This window comes from Procambarus clarkii, chromosome 52 (assembly GCF_040958095.1).
Source record: "Procambarus clarkii isolate CNS0578487 chromosome 52, FALCON_Pclarkii_2.0, whole genome shotgun sequence".
Lineage (NCBI taxonomy): Eukaryota > Metazoa > Arthropoda > Malacostraca > Decapoda > Cambaridae > Procambarus > Procambarus clarkii.
The window spans coordinates 11,948,358-11,970,725 of NC_091201.1; the positions used below are offsets into that span (position 1 = coordinate 11,948,358).

The window sequence follows — 22,368 nt, forward strand, 5'->3', positions numbered from 1 at the left end:
ACACCTTCTTGCCCCACCACACACCCCTATACCTTCTTGCCCCACCACACACCCCTACACCTTCTTGCTCCAACACACACCCCTACACCTTCCTGCTCCACCACACACCCCTACACCTTCTTGCTTCACCACACACCCCTACACCTTCTTGCTCCAACACACACCCCTACACCTTCTTGCCCCACCATACACCCCTACACCTTCTTGCCCCACCACACACCCCTACACCTTCTTGCCCCACCACACACCCCTACACCTTCCTGCTCCACCACACACCCCTACACCTTCCTGCTCCACCACACACCCCTACACCTTCCTGCTCCACCACACACCCCTACACCTTCTTGCCCCACCACACACCCCTACACCTTCCTGCTCCACCACACACCCCTACACCTTCTTGCCCCACCACACACCCCTACACCTTCTTGCCCCACCACACACCCCTACACCTTCCTGCTCCACCACACACCCCTACACCTTCCTGCTCCACAACACACCCCTACACCTTCTTGCCCCACCACACACCCCTACACCTTCTTGCCCCACCACACACCCCTACACCTTCTTGCTCCAACACACACCCCTACACCTTCTTGCTCCAACACACACCCCTACACCTTCTTGCCCCACCATACACCCCTACACCTTCTTGCCCCACCACACACCCCTACACCTTCTTGCCCCACCACACACCCCTACACCTTCCTGCTCCACCACACACCCCTACACCTTCTTGCCCCAACCATACACCCCTACACCTTCTTGCCCCACCACACACCCCTACACCTTCCTGCTCCACCATACACCCCTACACCTTCCTGCTCCACCACACACCCCTACACCTTCCTGCTCCACCACACACCCCTACACCTTCTAGCCCCACCACACACCCCTACATCCTTCTTGCTCCACCACACACCCCTACATCATCCTTGCCCCACCACACCCCTACATCCTTCTTGCTCCACCAGACACCCCTACATCCTTCTTGCCCCACCACACCCCTACATCCTTCTTGCTCCACCACACACCCCGACATCCTTCTTGCTCCACCACACACCCCTACACCTTCTTGCCCCATCACACACCCCTACATCCTTCTTGCCCCACCACACCCCTACATCCTTTTTGCCCCACCACACCCCTACATCCTTCTTGCTCCACCACACACCCCTACAACCTTCTTGTCCCACCACACACCCCTACATCCTTCTAGCCCCACCACACACCTCTACATCCTTCTTGCTCCACCACACACCCCTACATCCTTCTTGCCCCACCACACCCCTACATCCTTCTAGCCCCACCACACCCCTACAACCTTCTTGCCCCACCACACCCCTACATCCTTCTAGCCCCACCACACCCCTACATCCTTCTAGCCCCACCACACACCTCTACATCCTTCTTGCTCCACCACACACCCCTACAACCTTCTTGCCCCACCACACCCCTACATCCTTCTAGCCTCACCACACCCCTACAACCTTCTTGCCCCACCACACCCCTACATCCTTCTAGCCCCACCACACACCCCTACATCCTTCTAGCCCCACCACACACCTCTACATCCTTCTTGCTCCACCACACACCCCTACAACCTTCTTGCCCCACCACACCCCTACATCCTTCTAGCCCCACCACACCCCTACAACCTTCTTGCTCCACCACACACCCCTACATCCTTCTAGCCCCACCACACACCTCTACATCCTTCTTGCTCCACCACACACCCCTACATCCTTCTAGCCCCACCACACACCTCTACATCCTTCTTGCTCCACCACACACCCCTACATCCTTCTTGCCCCACCACACCCCTACATCCTTCTAGCCCCACCACACCCCTACATCCTTCTAACCCCACCACACTCCTACATCCTTCTTGCCCCACCACACCCCTACATCCTTCTAGCCCCACCACACCCCTACAACCTTCTTGCCCCACCACACACCCCTACATCCTTCTTGCTCCACCACACACCCCTACATCCTTCTTGCCCCACCACACCTCTACAACGTTCTTGTCCCACCACACCTCTACATCCTTCTTGCTCCACCACACCTCTACATCCTTCTAGCTTCACCACACCCCTACATCCTTCTTGTTCCACCACACCTCTACATCCTTCTTGCCCCACCACACCCCTACATCATTCTTGCTCCTCCACACCCCTACATCCTTCTTGTCCCACCACACACCCCTACATCCTTCTTGTCCCACCACACACCCTTACATCCTTCTCACTCCACCACACCCCTCCATCCTTCTTGTCCCACCAAACCCCTATATCCTTCTTGTCCCACCACACACCCTTACATCCTTCTTGTCCCTCCACTCACCCTTACATCCTTCTTATCCCACCACACCCTACATCATTACACACAGAGATCACACTAACGTGATGCATCAAATGAACAAATCCACACAGGCGTAACGAGGATCCTCGTCACGGCCCTTGTGGATTTGTTCACTTCTACATCCTTCTTGCCCCACCACACACCCCTACACCTTCTTGCCCCACCATACACCCCTACACCTTCTTGCTCCACCACACACCCCTACACCTTCTTGCCCCACCACACACCCCTACACCTTCTTGCCCCACCATACACCCCTACACCTTCTTGCCCCACCACACACCCCTACACCTTCCTGCTCCACCATACACCCCTACACCTTCCTGCTCCACCACACACCCCTACACCTTCCTGCTCCACCACACACCCCTACACCTTCCTGCTCCACCACACACCCCTACACCTTCTTGCCCCACCATACACCCCTACACCTTCCTGCTCCACCACACACCCCTACACCTTCTTGCTCCAACACACACCCCTACACCTTCTTGCCTCACCATACACCCCTACACCTTCTTGCCCCACCACACACCCCTACACCTTCTTGCCCCACCACACACCCCTACACCTTCCTGCTCCACCACACACCCCTACACCTTCCTGCTCGACCACACACCCCTACACCTTCCTGCTCCACCACACACCCCTACACCTTCCTGCTCCACCACACACCCCTACACCTTCTTGCCCCACCATACACCCCTACACCTTCTTGCCCCACCACACACCCCTACACCTTCTTGCCCCACCACACACCCCTACACCTTCCTGCTCCAACACACACCCCTACACCTTCCTGCTCCACCACACACCCCTACACCTTCTTGCCCCACCACACACCCCTACACCTTCCTGCTCCACCACACACCCCTACACCTTCTTGCCCCACCACACACCCCTACACCTTCTTGCCCCACCACACACCCCTACACCTTCTTGCTCCAACACACACCCCTACACCTTCCTGCTCCACCACACACCCCTACACCTTCTTGCCCCACCACACACCCCTACACCTTCTTGCTCCAACACACACCCCTACACCTTCCTGCTCCACCACACACCCCTACACCTTCTAGCCCCACCACACACCCCTACATCCTTCTTGCTCCACCACACACCCCTACATCCTTCTTGCCCCACCACACCCCTACATCCTTCTTGCTCCACCAGACACCCCTACATCCTTCTTGCCCCACCACACCCCTACATCCTTCTTGCTCCACCACACACCCCTACATCCTTCTTGCTCCACCACACACCCCTACACCTTCTTGCCCCATCACACACCCCTACATCCTTCTTGCCCCACCACACCCCTACATCCTTTTTGCCCCACCACACCCCTACATCCTTCGTGCTCCACCACACACCCCTACAACCTTCTTGTCCCACCACACACCCCTACATCCTTCTAGCCCCACCACACACCTCTACATCCTTCTTGCTCCACCACACACCCCTACATCCTTCTTGCCCCACCACACCCCTACATCCTTCTAGCCCCACCACACCCCTACAACCTTCTTGCCCCACCACACCCCTACATCCTTCTAGCCCCACCACACCCCTACATCCTTCTAGCCCCACCACACACCTCTACATCCTTCTTGCTCCACCACACACCCCTACAACCTTCTTGCCCCACCACACCCCTACATCCTTCTAGCCCCACCACACCCCTACAACCTTCTTGCCCCACCACACCCCTACATCCTTCTAGCCCCACCACACACCCCTACATCCTTCTAGCCCCACCACACACCTCTACATCCTTCTTGCTCCACCACACACCCCTACAACCTTCTTGCCCCACCACACCCCTACATCCTTCTAGCCCCACCACACCCCTACAACCTTCTTGCTCCACCACACACCCCTACATCCTTCTAGCCCCACTACACACCTCTACATCCTTCTTGCTCCACCACACACCCCTACATCCTTCTAGCCCAACCACACACCTCTACATCCTTCTTGCTCCACCACACACCCCTACATCCTTCTTGCCCGACCACACCCCTACATCCTTCTAGCCCCACCACACCCCTACATCCTTCTAACCCCACCACACCCCTACATCCTTCTTGCCCCACCACACCCCTACATCCTTCTAGCCCCACCACACCCCTACAACCTTCTTGCCCCACCACACACCCCTACATCCTTCTTGCTCCACCACACACCCCTACATCCTTCTTGCCCCACCACACCTCTACAACGTTCTTGTCCCACCACACCTCTACATCCTTCTTGCTCCACCACACCTCTACATCCTTCTAGCTTCGCCACACCCCTACATCCTTCTTGTTCCACCACACCTCTACATCCTTCTTGCCCCACCACACCCCTACATCATTCTTGCTCCTCCACACCCCTACATCCTTCTTGTCCCACCACACACCACTACATCCTTCTTGTCCCACCACACACCCTTACATCCTTCTCACTCCACCACACCCCTCCATCCTTCTTGTCCCACCAAACCCCTATATCCTTCTTGTCCCACCACACACCCGTACATCCTTCTTGTCCCTCCACTCACCCTTACATCCTTCTTATCCCACCACACCCTACATCATTACACACAGAGATCACACTAACGTGATGCATCAAATGAACAAATCCACACAGGCGTAACGAGGATCCTCGTCACGGCCCTTGTGGATTTGTTCACTTCTACATCCTTCTAGCCCCACCACACACCCCTACACCTTCTTGCCCCACCATACACCCCTACACCTTCTTGCTCCACCACACACCCCTACACCTTCTTGCCCCACCACACACCCCTACACCTTCTTGCCCCACCATACACCCCTACACCTTCTTGCCCCACCACACACCCCTACACCTTCCTGCTCCACCATACACCCCTACACCTTCCTGCTCCACCACACACCCCTACACCTTCCTGCTCCACCACACACCCCTATACCTTCCTGCTCCACCACACACCCCTACACCTTCTTGCCCCACCATACACCCCTACACCTTCCTGCTCCACCACACACCCCTACACCTTCTTGCTCCAACACACACCCCTACACCTTCTTGCCTCACCATACACCCCTACACCTTCTTGCCCCACCACACACCCCTACACCTTCTTGCCACACCACACACCCCTACACCTTCCTGCTCCACCACACACCCCTACACCTTCCTGCTCGACCACACACCCCTACACCTTCCTGCTCCACCACACACCCCTACACCTTCCTGCTCCACCACACACCCCTACACCTTCTTGCCCCACCATACACCCCTACACCTTCTTGCCCCACCACACACCCCTACACCTTCTTGCCCCACCACACACCCCTACACCTTCCTGCTCCAACACACACCCCTACACCTTCCTGCTCCACCACACACCCCTACACCTTCTTGCCCCACCACACACCCCTACACCTTCCTGCTCCACCACACACCCCTACACCTTCTTGCCCCACCACACACCCCTACACCTTCTTGCTCCACCACACACCCCTACACCTTCTTGCTCCAACACACACCCCTACACCTTCCTGCTCCACCACACACCCCTACACCTTCCTGCTCCACCACACACCCCTACACCTTCTTGCTCCAACACACACCCCTACACCTTCTTGCCCCACCACACACCCCTACACCTTCCTGCTCCACCACACACCCCTACACCTTCTTGCCCCACCACACACCCCTACACCTTCTTGCCCCACCACACACCCCTACACCTTCCTGCTCCACCACACACCCCTACACCTTCCTGCTCCACCACACACCCCTACACCTTCTTGCCCCACCACACACCCCTACACCTTCTTGCCCCACCACACACCCCTACACCTTCTTGCTCCAACACACACCCCTACACATTCTTGCTCCAACACACACCCCTACACCTTCTTGCCCCACCATACACCCCTACACCTTCTTGCCCCACCACACACCCCTACACCTTCTTGCCCCACCACACACCCCTACACCTTCCTGCTCCACCACACACCCCTACACCTTCTTGCCCCAACCATACACCCCTACAACTTCTTGCCCCACCAAACACCCCTACACCTTCCTGCTCCACCATTCACCCCTACACCTTCCTGCTCCACCACACACCCCTACACCTTCCTGCTCCACCACACACCCCTACACCTTCTAGCCCCACCACACACCCCTACATCCTTCTTGCTCCACCACACACCCCTACATCCTTCTTGCCCCACCACACCCCTACATCCTTCTTGCTCCACCAGACACCCCTACATCCTTCTTGCCCCACCACACCCCTACATCCTTCTTGCTCCACCACACACACCTACATCCTTCTTGCTCCACCACACACCCCTACACCTTCTTGCCCCATCACACACCCCTACATCCTTCTTGCCCCACCACACCCCTACATCCTTCTTGCCCCACCACACCCCTACATCCTTCTTGCTCCACCACACACCCCTACAACCTTCTTGTCCCACCACACACCCCTACATCCTTCTAGCCCCACCACACACCTCTACATCCTTCTTGCTCCACCACACACCCCTACATCCTTCTTGCCCCACCACACCCCTACATCCTTCTAGCCCCACCACACCCCTACAACCTTCTTGCCCCACCACACCCCTACATCCTTCTAGCCCCACCACACCCCTACATCCTTCTAGCCCCACCACACACCTCTACATCCTTCTTGCTCCACCACACACCCCTACAACCTTCTTGCCCCACCACACCCCTACATCCTTCTAGCCTCCCCACACCCCTACAACCTTCCTGTCCCACCACACCCCTACATCCTTCTAGCCCCACCACACACCCCTACATCCTTCTAGCCCCACCACACACCTCTACATCCTTCTTGCTCCACCACACACCCCTACAACCTTCTTGCCCCACCACACCCCTATATCCTTCTAGCCCCACCCCACCCTACAACCTTCTTGCTCCACCACACACCCCTACATCCTTCTAGCCCCACCACACACCTCTACATCCTTCTTGCTCCACCACACACCCCTACATCCTTCTAGCCCCACCACACACCTCTACATCCTTCTTGCTCCACCACACACCCCTACATCCTTCTTGCCCCACCACACCCCTACATCCTTCTAGCCCCACCACACCCCTACATCCTTCTAACCCCACCACACCCCTACATCCTTCTTGCCCCACCACACCCCTACATCCTTCTAGCCCCACCACACCCCTACAACCTTCTTGCCCCACCACACACCCCTACATCCTTCTTGCTCCACCACACACCCCTACATCCTTCTTGCCCCACCACACCTCTACAACGTTCTTGTCCCACCACACCTCTACATCCTTCTTGCTCCACCACACCTCTACATCCTTCTAGCTTCACCACACCCCTACATCCTTCTTGTTCCACCACACCTCTACATCCTTCTTGCCCCACCACACCCCTACATCATTCTTGCTCCTCCACACCCCTACATCCTTCTTGTCCCACCACACACCCCTACATCCTTCTTGTCCCACCACACACCCTTACATCCTTCTCACTCCACCACACCCCTCCATCCTTCTTGTCCCACCAAACCCCTATATCCTTCTTGTCCCACCACACCCCTATATCCTTCTTGTCCCACCACACCCCTATATCCTTCTTGTCCCCACCACATCCCTACATCCTTTTTGCCCCACCACACACCCGTACATCCTTCTTGTCCCTCCACTCACCCTTACATCCTTCTTATCCCACCACACCCTACATCATTACACACAGAGATCACACTAACGTGATGCATCAAATGAACAAATCCACACAGGCGTAACGAGGATCCTCGTCACGGCCCTTGTGGATTTGTTCACTTCTACATCCTTCTTGCCCCACCACACACCCCTACACCTTCTTGCCCCATCATACACCCCTACTCCTTCTTGCTCCAAGACACACCCCTACACCTTCTTGCCCCACCACACACCCCTACACCTTCTTGCCCCACCATACACCCCTACACCTTCTTGCCCCACCACACACCCCTACACCTTCCTGCTCCACCATACACCCCTACACCTTCCTGCTCCACCACACACCCCTACACCTTCCTGCTCTACCACACACCCCTACACCTTCCTGCTCCACCACACACCCCTACACCTTCTTGCCCCACCATACACCCCTACACCTTCTTGCCCCACCACACACCCCTACACCTTCTTGCTCCAACACACACCCCTACACCTTCTTGCCTCACCATACACCCCTACACCTTCTTGCCCCACCACACACCCCTACACCTTCTTGCCCCACCACACACCCCTACACCTTCCTGCTCCACCACACACCCCTACACCTTCCTGCTCCACCACACACCCCTACACCTTCTTGCCCCACCACACACCCCTACACCTTCCTGCTCCACCACACACCCCTACACCTTCTTGCCCCACCATACACCCCTACACCTTCTTGCCCCACCACACACCCCTACACCTTCTTGCCCCACCACACACCCCTACACCTTCCTGCTCCACCACACACCCCTACACCTTCCTGCTCCACCACACACCCCTACACCTTCTTGCCCCACCACACACCCCTACACCTTCCTGCTCCACCACACACCCCTACACCTTCTTGCCCCACCACACACCCCTACACCTTCTTGCCCCACCACACACCCCTACACCTTCTTGCTCCAACACACACCCCTACACCTTCCTGCTCCACCACACACCCCTACACCTTCTTGCTTCACCACACACCCCTACACCTTCTTGCTCCAACACACACCCCTGCACCTTCTTGCCCCACCATACACCCCTACACCTTCTTGCCCCACCACACACCCCTACACCTTCTTGCCCCACCACACACCCCTACACCTTCCTGCTCCACCACACACCCCTACACCTTCCTGCTCCACCACACACCCCTACACCTTCCTGCTCCACCACACACCCCTACACCTTCTTACCCCATCACACACCCCTACATCCTTCTTGCCCCACCACACCCCTACATCCTTCTTGCCCCACCACACCCCTACATCCTTCTTGCTCCACCACACACCCCTACAACCTTCTTGTCCCACCACACACCCCTACATCCTTCTAGCCCCACCACACACCTCTACATCCTTCTTGCTCCACCACACACCCCTACATCCTTCTTGCCCCACCACACCCCTACATCCTTCTTGCCCCACCACACCCCTACAACCTTCTTGCCCCACCACACCCCTACATCCTTCTAGCCCCACCACACCCCTACATCCTTCTAGCCCCACCACACACCTCTACATCCTTCTTGCTCCACCACACACCCCTACAACCTTCTTGCCCCACCACACCCCTACATCCTTCTAGCCTCACCACACCCCTACAACCTTCTTGCCCCACCACACCCCTACATCCTTCTAGCCCCACCACACACCCCTACATCCTTCTAGCCCCACCACACACCTCTACATCCTTCTTGCTCCACCACACACCCCTACAACCTTCTTGCCCCACCACACCCCTACATCCTTCTAGCCCCACCACACCCCTACAACCTTCTTGCTCCAACACACACCCCTACATCCTTCTAGCCCCACCACACACCTCTACATCCTTCTTGCTCCACCACACACCCCTACATCCTTCTAGCCCCACCACACACCTCTACATCCTTCTTGCTCCACCACACACCCCTACATCCTTCTTGCCCCACCACACCCCTACATCCTTCTAGCCCCACCACACCCCTACATCCTTCTAACCCCACCACACCCCTACATCCTTCTTGCCCCACCACACCCCTACATCCTTCTAGCCCCACCACACCCCCACAACCTTCTTGCCCCACCACACACCCCTACATCCTTCTTGCTCCACCACACACCCCTACATCCTTCTTGCCCCACCACACCTCTACAACGTTCTTGTCCCACCACACCTCTACATCCTTCTTGCTCCACCACACCTCTACATCCTTCTAGCTTCACCACACCCCTACATCCTTCTTGTTCCACCACACCTCTACATCCTTCTTGCCCCACCACACCCCTACATCATTCTTGCTCCTCCACACCCCTACATCCTTCTTGTCCCACCACACACCCCTACATCCTTCTTGTCCCACCACACACCCTTACATCCTTCTCACTCCACCACACCCCTCCATCCTTCTTGTCCCACCAAACCCCTATATCCTTCTTGTCCCACCACACCCCTATATCCTTCTTGTCCCACCACACCCCTATATCCTTCTTGTCCCCACCACATCCCTACATCCTTTTTGCCCCACTACACACCCGTACATCCTTCTTGTCCCTCCACTCACCCTTACATCCTTCTTATCCCACCACACCCTACATCATTACACACAGAGATCACACTAACGTGATGCATCAAATGAACAAATCCACACAGGCGTAACGAGGATCCTCGTCACGGCCCTTGTGGATTTGTTCACTTCTACATCCTTCTTGCCCCACCACACACCCCTACACCTTCTTGCCCCACCATACACCCCTACACCTTCTTGCTCCACCACACACCCCTACATCTTCTTGCCCCACCACACACCCCTACACCTTCTTGCCCCACCATACACCCCTACACCTTCTTGCCCTACCACACACCCCTACACCTTCCTGCTCCACCATACACCCCTACACCTTCCTGCTCCACCACACCCCCTACACCTTCCTGCTCCACCACACACCCCTACACCTTCCTGCTCCACCACACACCCCTACACCTTCTTGCCCCACCATACACCCCTACACCTTCTTGCCCCACCACACACCCCTACACCTTCTTGCTCCAACACACACCCCTACACCTTCTTGCCCCACCATACACCCCTACACCTTCTTGCCCCACCACACACCCCTACACCTTCTTGCCCCACCACACACCCCTACACCTTCCTGCTCCACCACACACCCCTACACCTTCCTGCTCCACCACACACCCCTACACCTTCTTGCCCCACCACACACCCCTACACCTTCCTGCTCCACCACACACCCCTACACCTTCTTGCCCCACCATACACCCCTACACCTTCTTGCCCCACCACACACCCCTACACCTTCTTGCCCCACCACACACCCCTACACCTTTCTGCTCCACCACACACCCCTAAACCTTCCTGCTCCACCACACACCCCTACACCTTCTTGCCCCACCACACACCCCTACACCTTCCTGCTCCACCACACACCCCTACACCTTCTTGCCCCACCACACACCCCTACACCTTCTTGCCCCACCACACACCCCTACACCTTCTTGCTCAAACACACCCCTACACCTTCCTGCTCCACCACACACCCCTACACCTTCTTGCTTCACCACACACCCCTACACCTTCTTGCCCCACCACACACCCCTACACCTTCCTGCTCCACCACACACCCCTACACCTTCCTGCTCCACCACACACCCCTACACCTTCTTGCCCCACCACACACCCCTACACCTTCTTGCCCCACCACACACCCCTACACCTTCTTGCTCCAACACACACCCCTACACCTTCTTGCTCCAACACACACCCCTACACCTTCTTGCCCCACCATACACCCCTACACCTTCTTGCCCCACCACACACCCCTACACCTTCTTGCCCCACCACACACCCCTACACCTTCCTGCTCCACCACACACCCCTACACCTTCCTGCTCCACCACACACCCCTACACCTTCTTGCCCCACCACACACCCCTACACCTTCCTGCTCCACCACACACCCCTACACCTTCTTGCCCCACCACACACCCCTACACCTTCTTGCCCCACCACACACCCCTACATTTTCTTGCTCCACCACACACCCCTACACCTTCTTGCTCCAACACACACCCCTACACCTTCTTGCCCCACCACACACCCCTACACCTTCTTTCCCCACCACACACCCCTACACCTTCCTGCTCCACCACACACCCCTACACCTTCTTGCCCCACCACACACCCCTACACCTTCTTGCCCCACCACACACCCCTACACCTTCTTGCTCCAACACACACCCCTACACCTTCTTGCTCCAACACACACCCCTACACCTTCTTGCCCCACCATACACCCCTACACCTTCTTGCCCCACCACACACCCCTACACCTTCTTGCCCCACCACACACCCCTACACCTTCCTGCTCCACCACACACCCCTACACCTTCCTGCTCCACCACACACCCCTACACCTTCTTGCCCCACCACACACCCCTACACCTTCCTGCTCCACCACACACCCCTACACCTTCTTGCCCCACCACACACCCCTACACCTTCTTGCCCCACCACACACCCCTACACCTTCTTGCTCCAACACACACCCCTACACCTTCTTGCTCCAACACACACCCCTACACCTTCTTGCCCCACCACACACCCCTACACCTTCTTGCTCCAACACACACCCCTACACCTTCTTGCCCCACCACACACCCCTACACCTTCTTGCTCCACCACACACCCCAACATCATTCTTGTCCCACGACACACCACTACATCTTTCTTGACCCTTACATCCTTCATGTCCCACTACACTCCAAAACCCTTCCTGCCCCACCTCATACTTTGGTGGGGCACTAAATTATTGGCTCTTTCACATACTTTTGTCACATGCCTGTAGCCTGCCTCATCGACTAATTTTTTTTCTGGAACTTTTCATCTCATTTAAGGCACTATCCAATTCCTTGCTTCATCTGTAACTAGATGATGCTAGGCCCAAACAAATCGTTGGTCGTCGAGGAAGAATTCGGGGTCCAGAATTTGAGGGTTTTGATAAATAATCACCTTCGTCAGTGTCTTGTTCTCTCGTGTTACCATAACAAGTCCTCGATGCCGTTGCTGGCTCAGGAACTCAACAGCCTCCATAGAATCTTCTGTTATGAATAGTCTGTTAAGTTAGGTCGCAGGTAGACTGTCCACAGAATCTTCTGGTAGTAGATCAGTGTGCATGATGTAGGGAAGAGACGCCTCCACTTCTGCTGACCGTCACATTCCTGGGCAAGTTCCAGAGTCGGTTCTCTCCTGACGTCGACACGGGTTTGATCGTTCTCCAATGACTCAGCGTTGTTCTTGAGTCTCTTGTCGTTTCTTTTTCACTATCTCTGTCTACACTTTGCCTCCTTTTTTCCATTTTGTCTTTCCCCTAGTTACCACTTCCTGACACTCATTCTCCCCTAATGACTTGCTGTTTTACACACAGAAATCACAATTGCGTGGTGCATCAAATGAACAAATCCACAAGGGTCGTAACGAGGATTCGAACCTATGTCCGAGAGCATCCCAGACGCTGCCTTAATCGATGCTCTCGGTGCTCGGAGCATCTTAATCGATGTTCACGATACTCTGCGTCTGCTGCTCTCGGGTGCAGGTTCGAATCCTCGTCACGGCCCTTGCGGATTTGTTCCTTTGATGCATCATGCAATTGTGATTTCTGTGTGTAATGAAGTAAGGGCGAAGAGGGAGAACGGTCTATTAACATAGCTCGAGTGTATGGTGGGAGTTGTGTAAAATTCTGGTTTGTGCCTCGGAGAGGCTGCAGGATCCAGTAAGTTCAGTAGAACTTCGGTTTCAACTCCTTCTGACCATGTCGTAGCTCAGTCAATTAAGGCAGCGTCTGGGATGCTCTTGGACGCAGGTATCCTCGTCACGGCCCTTGTGGATTTGTTCACTTGCTGTTTTCTTAGTCCGTGTCCACGTGCAAATTTTCGTGTGAAGTATCCAATGCCTCTGTTGTCCGATATTCCACGCCGGTACACGCTTCAGTTCCAAGCATAGTGTTATGGCATGTAATATATACGGTAGGTATAAATGCTCTCTTATGTGTAAACTGATCTAAGCATCAAAACAAACTTCAGCTTTAAAACAAACTAAGCAGGTAGTCAATTTTGTCTATATAGTCATCTATGGTTCAAATTACAATGGCATTCGATTTGGCTGCTTTGGTGCAGTGTAAATTTTTATTTTTATTTAGGATTTCATAAGCTTCAAAAAATCTTTGTGGACAGTTTGGCAATATAGCTTTAGACATTGCACCATACACTTGCAAAAGTACATTGATTTACTATTTATTATATTTTAAGTTTTGCTAATGATCAACAGCTTTCTGTTAATGATATACAATATAGACATCCTTATTTTCTTTCAGTAGGTTTAGCTGTAACTGCTATTACAATACATTTACTGTACATAACTCTTCGAAGAAGAGAAAAAACAATAAGTAATAATTAGGGAGGAGAAATATGCGAGAATAATGCAACATAATGAGGTATTTATATAAACACCTGCAGTGATAATTACGTATTCATTTGTGTTCTTTTTTAATTTACTTAAAAGAAGTACATTTTATTGCATTTTGGAGGTCCATCCACTATTTATCTGCATGGCATATTTACTTTTGTTGAATCAAACTCCTGAAATATCACAACCCATCTTCCTGTTTAGATAATACATATTGTGATGATCGTCAATAATCACGAATTCGACTGCACATAGTTTTTAGAACGTAGTATACTGACTAGTAAGGAATTAAAAAAAAAAGAGGCTAAAAACAAACTTAAATATTCCTAGTTCCTAGGCCTAGTATAGCATACATATGTACTATATTAGGCTTCAGATATCGTGTATTAGGCCTAGGACTCGTAATTCTGTGGCGCGGGTTCGATTCCCGCACGAGGCAGACACAAATGGGCAAAGTTTCTTTCACCCTGAATGCCCCTGTTACCTAGCAGTAAATAGGTACCTGGGTGTTAGTCAGCTGTCACGGGCTGCTTCCTGGGGGTGGAGGCCTGGTCAAGGACCGGGCCGCGGGGACACTAAAACCCCGAAATCAACTCAAGATGACCTCAAGATAGGAATGTTAGGTTAGGTTTTTAGTTTGTCTCTGAAACACAAGTAAAAGTTAATTTTTTGGTTTGTCCAACTCAATAGAGCCGATTTCTTCTTTCTAATTTCGTTGTTCGTCGGTATATATACCATGGTCCTCATCGTTATTATAAGTACTACCAAAATAGGAGTATGGGCTGTAATATCGAGTATATATTTGTTTTCGTATAGTGTCTACGTATTATGCTATACCTCTCAATCAAAGAGCTTCAAGTCAAGATTAGTAATGCTCCTCAGGATTTTAAGGATCCAGAGAATGCTTGATAGTGTGTACGTTGCTTTTTATTTATATAAAGAATGTTTAAGGATTTTTTTTACGAATACGACATATTGCGTGTAGTTCAAGATTGCTATTGTTCTAATTACTGATTTTCAGGTGAGATATGGATAGATAAGTGAAAGATTGTGTTATCAGGTTAGAGCGAGTTACGCAGTGTCAGATTATGGGCGAGAACGCTAAGAGCTTCAGGTCCTTATTTTGTTGTATTTTTGTTTTGGTGTAAAAAGTTCAGTTTTGTGTTAGTGTGAATGCCAAAGAATTTTTCTTCTGGTTTTCTTTCTATTTGAAAACTGTTTATTCACAGTTTTATTCCAATGAAAGTTTTATTTCCCAATAACATATGATATGTCTTCTCGATGTAAAGGTGAATTTGTTAGTCAGCCACATATGGACTATTTTAAGTACAGATTTACTGCATCTGTATGTTGCATCATCAGAAGCAATTATTGGCTAAAAATTGCATTAGAGGGTCATTGTTATATACGATAAGAGATAAACTCAACTGTTGCTTCACAGTGTAGGAGAAGTTATATCATTCACAGTAACATACTGCTCCCGCTCAACCAGATAAGATTGCAGTCATTGACGCATACGTGGTTTGGTCTAGTTATGGATGGTAGCGTAACTTCGCATGTTCAATCGTTAGGTTAAGTTATCTTCTAGCCATGCTTCTGTTTGAAATACAGAAAGAATTATAATTGATTGCATGCAGTAGGGTACTTAAGTCATCGTGGTGTTTTCTTAGTTATCTCATTTATGAAGTAATTATTGATTGATGATGGTGATTTTGCTGGTACATTGCTAACAAGGATTGTTGTATAATATTTGGCGTTTTGACCATTATAGTTATGATCGTAATACAAGCATCCCATCTAAAGAAATGGTGGCAGTATACACACATAGTTTCCTAATCTCAGGAATGTATTAAGATGCCGCATCCAGAAATAAGCTAAATACCTAAACAACTTAAAAACATAGTATCATAATAGTGTTTTATAATTATTATAATAACATTACAAGGAAATTTCTCGTAGTGTCATATAACAAACTATATGTAACTAGCTCATCAATGATCAAATTTTATTAACTTTAAAGATTTTTTGGTTAAATTTCTGCGCCCATTATATGCCTCTGAACTCTTGTGCACTACCGCGCACTGCTATGGTATAAGTAGCATAATAAATTACGTAAACTAAGTCAATTATATTACTAGCGGGAGTTAAACCTCGCACGTCCCACTGTTATGCCTTTGTCCATGGCGCCACTACCTCGGGTTATCAAGGTTATAAACAAACATGAGCATGACTAAGATTGTCCACTCGTGTGCACCTACCTGTACCCCGCTCTGAGAGGAGGATGTCAGTTGGTCTGGGCACCTACCTGTACCCCGCTCTGAGAGGAGGATGTCAGTTGGTCTGGGCACCTACCTGTACCCCGCTCTGAGAGGAGGATGTCAGTTGGTCTGGGCACCTACCTGTACCCCGCTCTGAGAGGAGGATGTCAGTTGGTCTGGGCACCTACCTGTACCCCGCTCTGAGAGGAGGATGTCAGTTGGTCTGGGCACCTACCTGTACCCCGCTCTGAGAGGAGGATGTCAGTTGGTCTGGCTGATCAGGAACATTTGCAGACACCTTCTTATTTACTTGTGAGGTTGATATTCGCAGAGGCTGTGGTCGTAGCCGTACATGTGTTACTATCAGGGCGTGTAGTGCGCTACTGGTGCAGGCCGTGTAGTGCGGTACTGGTGCAGGCCGTGTACTGCGGTACTGGTACAGGCCGTGTAGTGCGGTACTGCGTGCCACTGCCAGCTATCACCTTGGTTCATCAAGGCTGCCACCTGTCTCTAGCACACACAATCTTCCTACTCTCTCAAATTCCGAACCTTAAATAATCATTTTTATTTCATTAGATATGTAAAATGTCTGTTTTTATTGAAATTTTTATTCATATTAAATTACTCAGAATTATTTTATCATTATTAACGAAACACTATTCACTTTATGTTTTATAGAATTTTAGTGATTATTAGACAGCTGGCACCACTGCCTCGGTTACATATATATAATATATATATATATATATATATATATATATATATATATATATATATATATATATATATATATATATATATATATATATATATATATATATTCCTACCTCTCTTTATGGCTTTGAAGTATAGTGTAGTGGATACAGCATGCAACTGCCACCTTGTTGGCCAGTGTTCGAGTCCCCTGGTGGGTTGAGTGTCTAAAAAGTTATAAACTTCAGCTACTGGAATAGGGTAGTCTGTGCATTAAGCATTTGGCACTGAGTTTTCCCATATAACAGGAACCGATGAAAGAGCATCCGAGGTCCCACACTATCTCATTGCCTGGGAGAGGATTGGAGTTCTGGTTGGTTAAATACCCCAGAATTCCTACCTCTCTTATGGCTTTGAAGTATAGTGTAGTGGATACAGCATGCAACTGCCACCTTGTTGGCCAGTGTTCGAGTCCCCTGGTGGGTTGAGTGTCTAAAAAGTTATAAACTTCAGCTACTGGAATAGGGTAGTCTGTGCATTAAGCATTTGGCACTGAGTTTTCCCATATAACAGGAATATATACATATAAATATATATATATATATATACATATATATATATATATAATGTTTATATATATATATATATATATATATATATATATATATATATATATATATATAATATATATATATATATATATATATATATATATATATATATATATATATATATATATATTATATATATATATATATATATATATATATATATATTATATATATATATATATATATATATATATATATTATATATATATATATATATATATTATATATATATATATATATATATATATATATATATATATATATTATATATATATATATATATTATATTTTATATATAATATATATTATATTATATATTATATTATATATTATATATAATAGTGTTATTATATTATATATATATATATATTATATATATATATATATATATATATATATATATATATATATTATATATATATATATATATATATATATATATATATATATATATATATATATATATATATATATATATATATATATATATATATATATATATATATATATTGGTGTATACTGGCAGCAGGTTTTCTTTCAAACATGTTTCATTGAATATGACCGCATATTCTGTATTTATTATTTTCTGGTTTAGGGCTTCTATCCCTCTAACTATTTTCTTAGCATCAGGGCTTAACTTAAATTCAATTAAGCCCTGATGCTAAGAAAATAGTTAGAGGGATAGAAGCCCTAAACCAGAAAATAATAAATACAGAATATGCGGTCATATTCAATGAAATATATATATATATATATATATATATATATATATATATATATATATATAAATATATATATATATATATATATATATATATATATATATATATATATATATATATATATATATATATATTATATATATAACCTTTGGACAACACCCACCAGTGGGACTCGAACCCAGAAAGCACAACTACCTTCCAGTAGCTGCCATAACTAGTATGCTTAAACCACTACACCATCAGACCCTACAAAAGAAGTAGAGACTTCGAGATATATATACATCTCAAATATCTCCACTTCCCAAGGGCACCAGATGAGTGTGAGGTTAGTCTGCATTTTTTGTCAAGCCACTGTCAATGTGAGAGAACTCGTGTCCAGCTTATAAGCCTATACTTGCATAAACCACAAGTGAAGATTAATAATCTTTGGACAACATCCACCAGTGGGACTCGAACCCAGAAAGCACAACTACCTTCCAGTAGCTGCCATAACTAGTATGCTTTAACCCACTACACCATCAGACCGTACAAAAGAAGTAGAGACTTCGAGATATATATACATCTCAAACCTCACACTCATCTGGTGCCCTCGGAAAGTGGAGATATTTGAGATGTATATATATCTCGAAGTCTCTACTTCTTTTCTAGGGTCTGATGGTGTAGTGGGTTAAAGCATACTAGTTATGGCAGCTACTGGAAGGTAGTTGTGCTTTCTGGGTTCGACTCCCACTGGTGGGTGGTGTCCAAAGATTATTAATCTTCACTTGTGGTTTATGCAAGTATAGGCTTATAAGCTGGACACGAGTTCTCTCACATTGACAGTGGCTTGACGAAAAATGCAGACTAACCTCACACTCATCTGGTGCCCTCGGGAAGTGGAGATATTTGAGATGTATATATATCTCGAAGTCTCTACTTCTTTTGTAGGGTCTGATGGTGTAGGGTCTGATGGTGTAGTGGGTTAAAGCATACTAGTTATGGCAGCTACTGGAAGGTAGTTGTGCTTTCTGGGTTCGAGTCCCACTGGTGGGTGTTGTCCAAAGATTATTAATCTTCACTTGTGGTTTATGCAAGTATAGGCTTATAAGCTGGACACGAGTTCTCTCACATTGACAGTGGATTGACGAAAAATGCAGACTAACCTCACACTTATCTGGTGCCCTCGGGAAGTGGAGATATTTGAGATGTATATATATCTCGAAGTCTCTACTTCTTTTGTAGGGTCTGATGGTGTAGTGGGTTAAAGCATACTAGTTATGGCAGCTACTGGAAGGTAGTTGTGCTTTCTGGGTTCGAGTCCCACTGGTGGGTGTTGTCCAAAGATTATTAATCTTCACTTGTGGTTTATGCAAGTATAGGCTTATATATTATATATATATATATATATATATATATATATATATATATATATATATATATATGTATATATATATATATATATATATATATATATATATATATATATATATATATTATAATATATATATATATATATATATATATATATATATATATATATATATATTATAATATATATATATATATATATATATATATATGTATACATATATATATATATGTATATATATATATATATATATATATATATATATATATATATATATATATATATATACATATATATATTTATAATCTAGAATCTAGTTTATATATATATATATATATATATATATATATATATATATATATATATATATATATATATATATATATATATATATATATATATATATATATATATATATGTCGTACCTAGTAGCCAGAACGCACTTTTCAGCCTACTATGCATGGCTCGATTTGCCTAATAAGCCAAGTTTTCCTGAATTAATATATTTTCTCTAAATTTTTTCTTATGAAATGATAAAGCTACCCATTTCATTATGTATGAGGTTAATTTTTTTTTATTGGAGTTAAAATTAACGTAGATATATGACCGAACCTAACCAACCCAACCTAACCTAACCTAACCTATCTTTATAGGTTAGGTTAGGTTAGGTAGCCCAAAAAGGTAGGTTAGGTTAGGTTAGGTAGGTTAGGTTGTCGAAAAACTATTAATTCATGAAAACTTAGCTTATTAGGCAAATCGGGCCTTGCATAGTAGGCTGAGAAGTGAGTTCTGACTACTAGTATATACTAGGTATATATATATATATATATATATATATATATATATATATATATATATATATATATATAAACTATTAATATTATTATTGGTAAATGGTAAAGATAAATAGGCAGGTTTTGGGCAGATCTAGACATGCCAATTCAATTTTTTTCTTTATTATGCATCCCATACCCATCCCGTGGGCGGTGTTGTAAAGGATTACAGAGGCACATAATCGGTTCAGGAACGGAACCCTCTAGTTCGTTTAGCTAAGCAAATAACAATGTTTAACGCTAGTTACAAAATTATGAATGCTGTATACACATGTACACACCCTCAAACATACATGTACATATATATATACGTATACGGAGCCTCTCTCTACATTGGCGACCCATGCTGGCTACAACATTGAGGTACAGTGGAACTTCAAGACCAAGGTATTTGTATCTGGTTACATAGTCGAGCAGAGCCATCATGCAACTGCATTTTGCGAACGGCCCCACCCCGTCTGGGTGGGCGTTGGTTCAGGATCTTTGTTTTCTCTACTGAGATGACCAAGCCTAGTTCCTGACATGTGTGCAGTACAGAGTTCAGAACATTTTGGGTGTTTGTATACCCATTGGTGTGGATCAGTATATCATCCGCATAGCTAATGGTGTGTTCGCTTGGGCTCCTAGTTACTGAGTTTAAAAATGCATTGATTAACACATTGAACAGAGCAGGACTGAGGACACCTCCCTGTGGAGTGCCAAGTTCAAAATCTCTTGTTGCACTCCTATGCCCTTGGAACAGTACAGATGACTTCCTGTTGGATAGCCTCTTATCCATCGTAAAAAACATTATTTATTTATTTATTTATTTATTTATTTATTTATATATATACAAGAAGGTACATTGGGTTTGTGAGAATACATTGGATTGTACAGTAATTACATTCTTGTAAAGCCACTAGTACGCGCAGCGTTTCGGGCAGGTCCTTAATCTAGCAGATAATTTTAAGTAGGTAATTTCAATCAGAATTGATAAATGAAAGATACATTACAAGAGAAAAATGAGATGAGAGAGATAAGTAAGTATATTAAAGCACATTGTTATATTAAAGCTCTGATTGATTACATTGACAGCTTGATTAGTAATTTAAACAAGATTAATAGACACCATACAGCAGGTTGACAGCACATATAAGACAGCAATGATCACAATGGTAAAGATGTTCAGAATGGGTACATAAAGATTGGGAGACTGGGTAGCAAAAGATACAGATAAACAAGATTTATAAACACCATACAATAGAATGGCAGCACATATAATAATAATAATAATAATAATAATAATAATAATAATAATAATAATTTTTATTTAGGTAAGGTACATACAT

General features: G+C 47.5%; 1 protein-coding gene across 4 annotated transcripts in view; it reads right to left on the minus strand.

Moving 5' to 3' along the window:
- LOC123751622 (NFX1-type zinc finger-containing protein 1-like) overlaps nt 1-17,315 on the minus strand; it is a 311,404-nt gene extending 294,089 nt beyond the window's left edge. For 2 of the 4 annotated variants that reach the window (XM_069304303.1, XM_069304306.1), the window contains exon 1: nt 17,069-17,315. The gene's annotated coding sequence lies outside the window, so the exon portion shown is untranslated. Of the gene's footprint in view, nt 1-16,833; nt 16,895-17,068 lie in introns of those variants that run through there. The other 2 variants (XM_069304304.1, XM_069304305.1) reach the window with 2 other exon arrangements.
- Nucleotides 17,316-22,368: the final 5,053 nt, after the last annotated feature.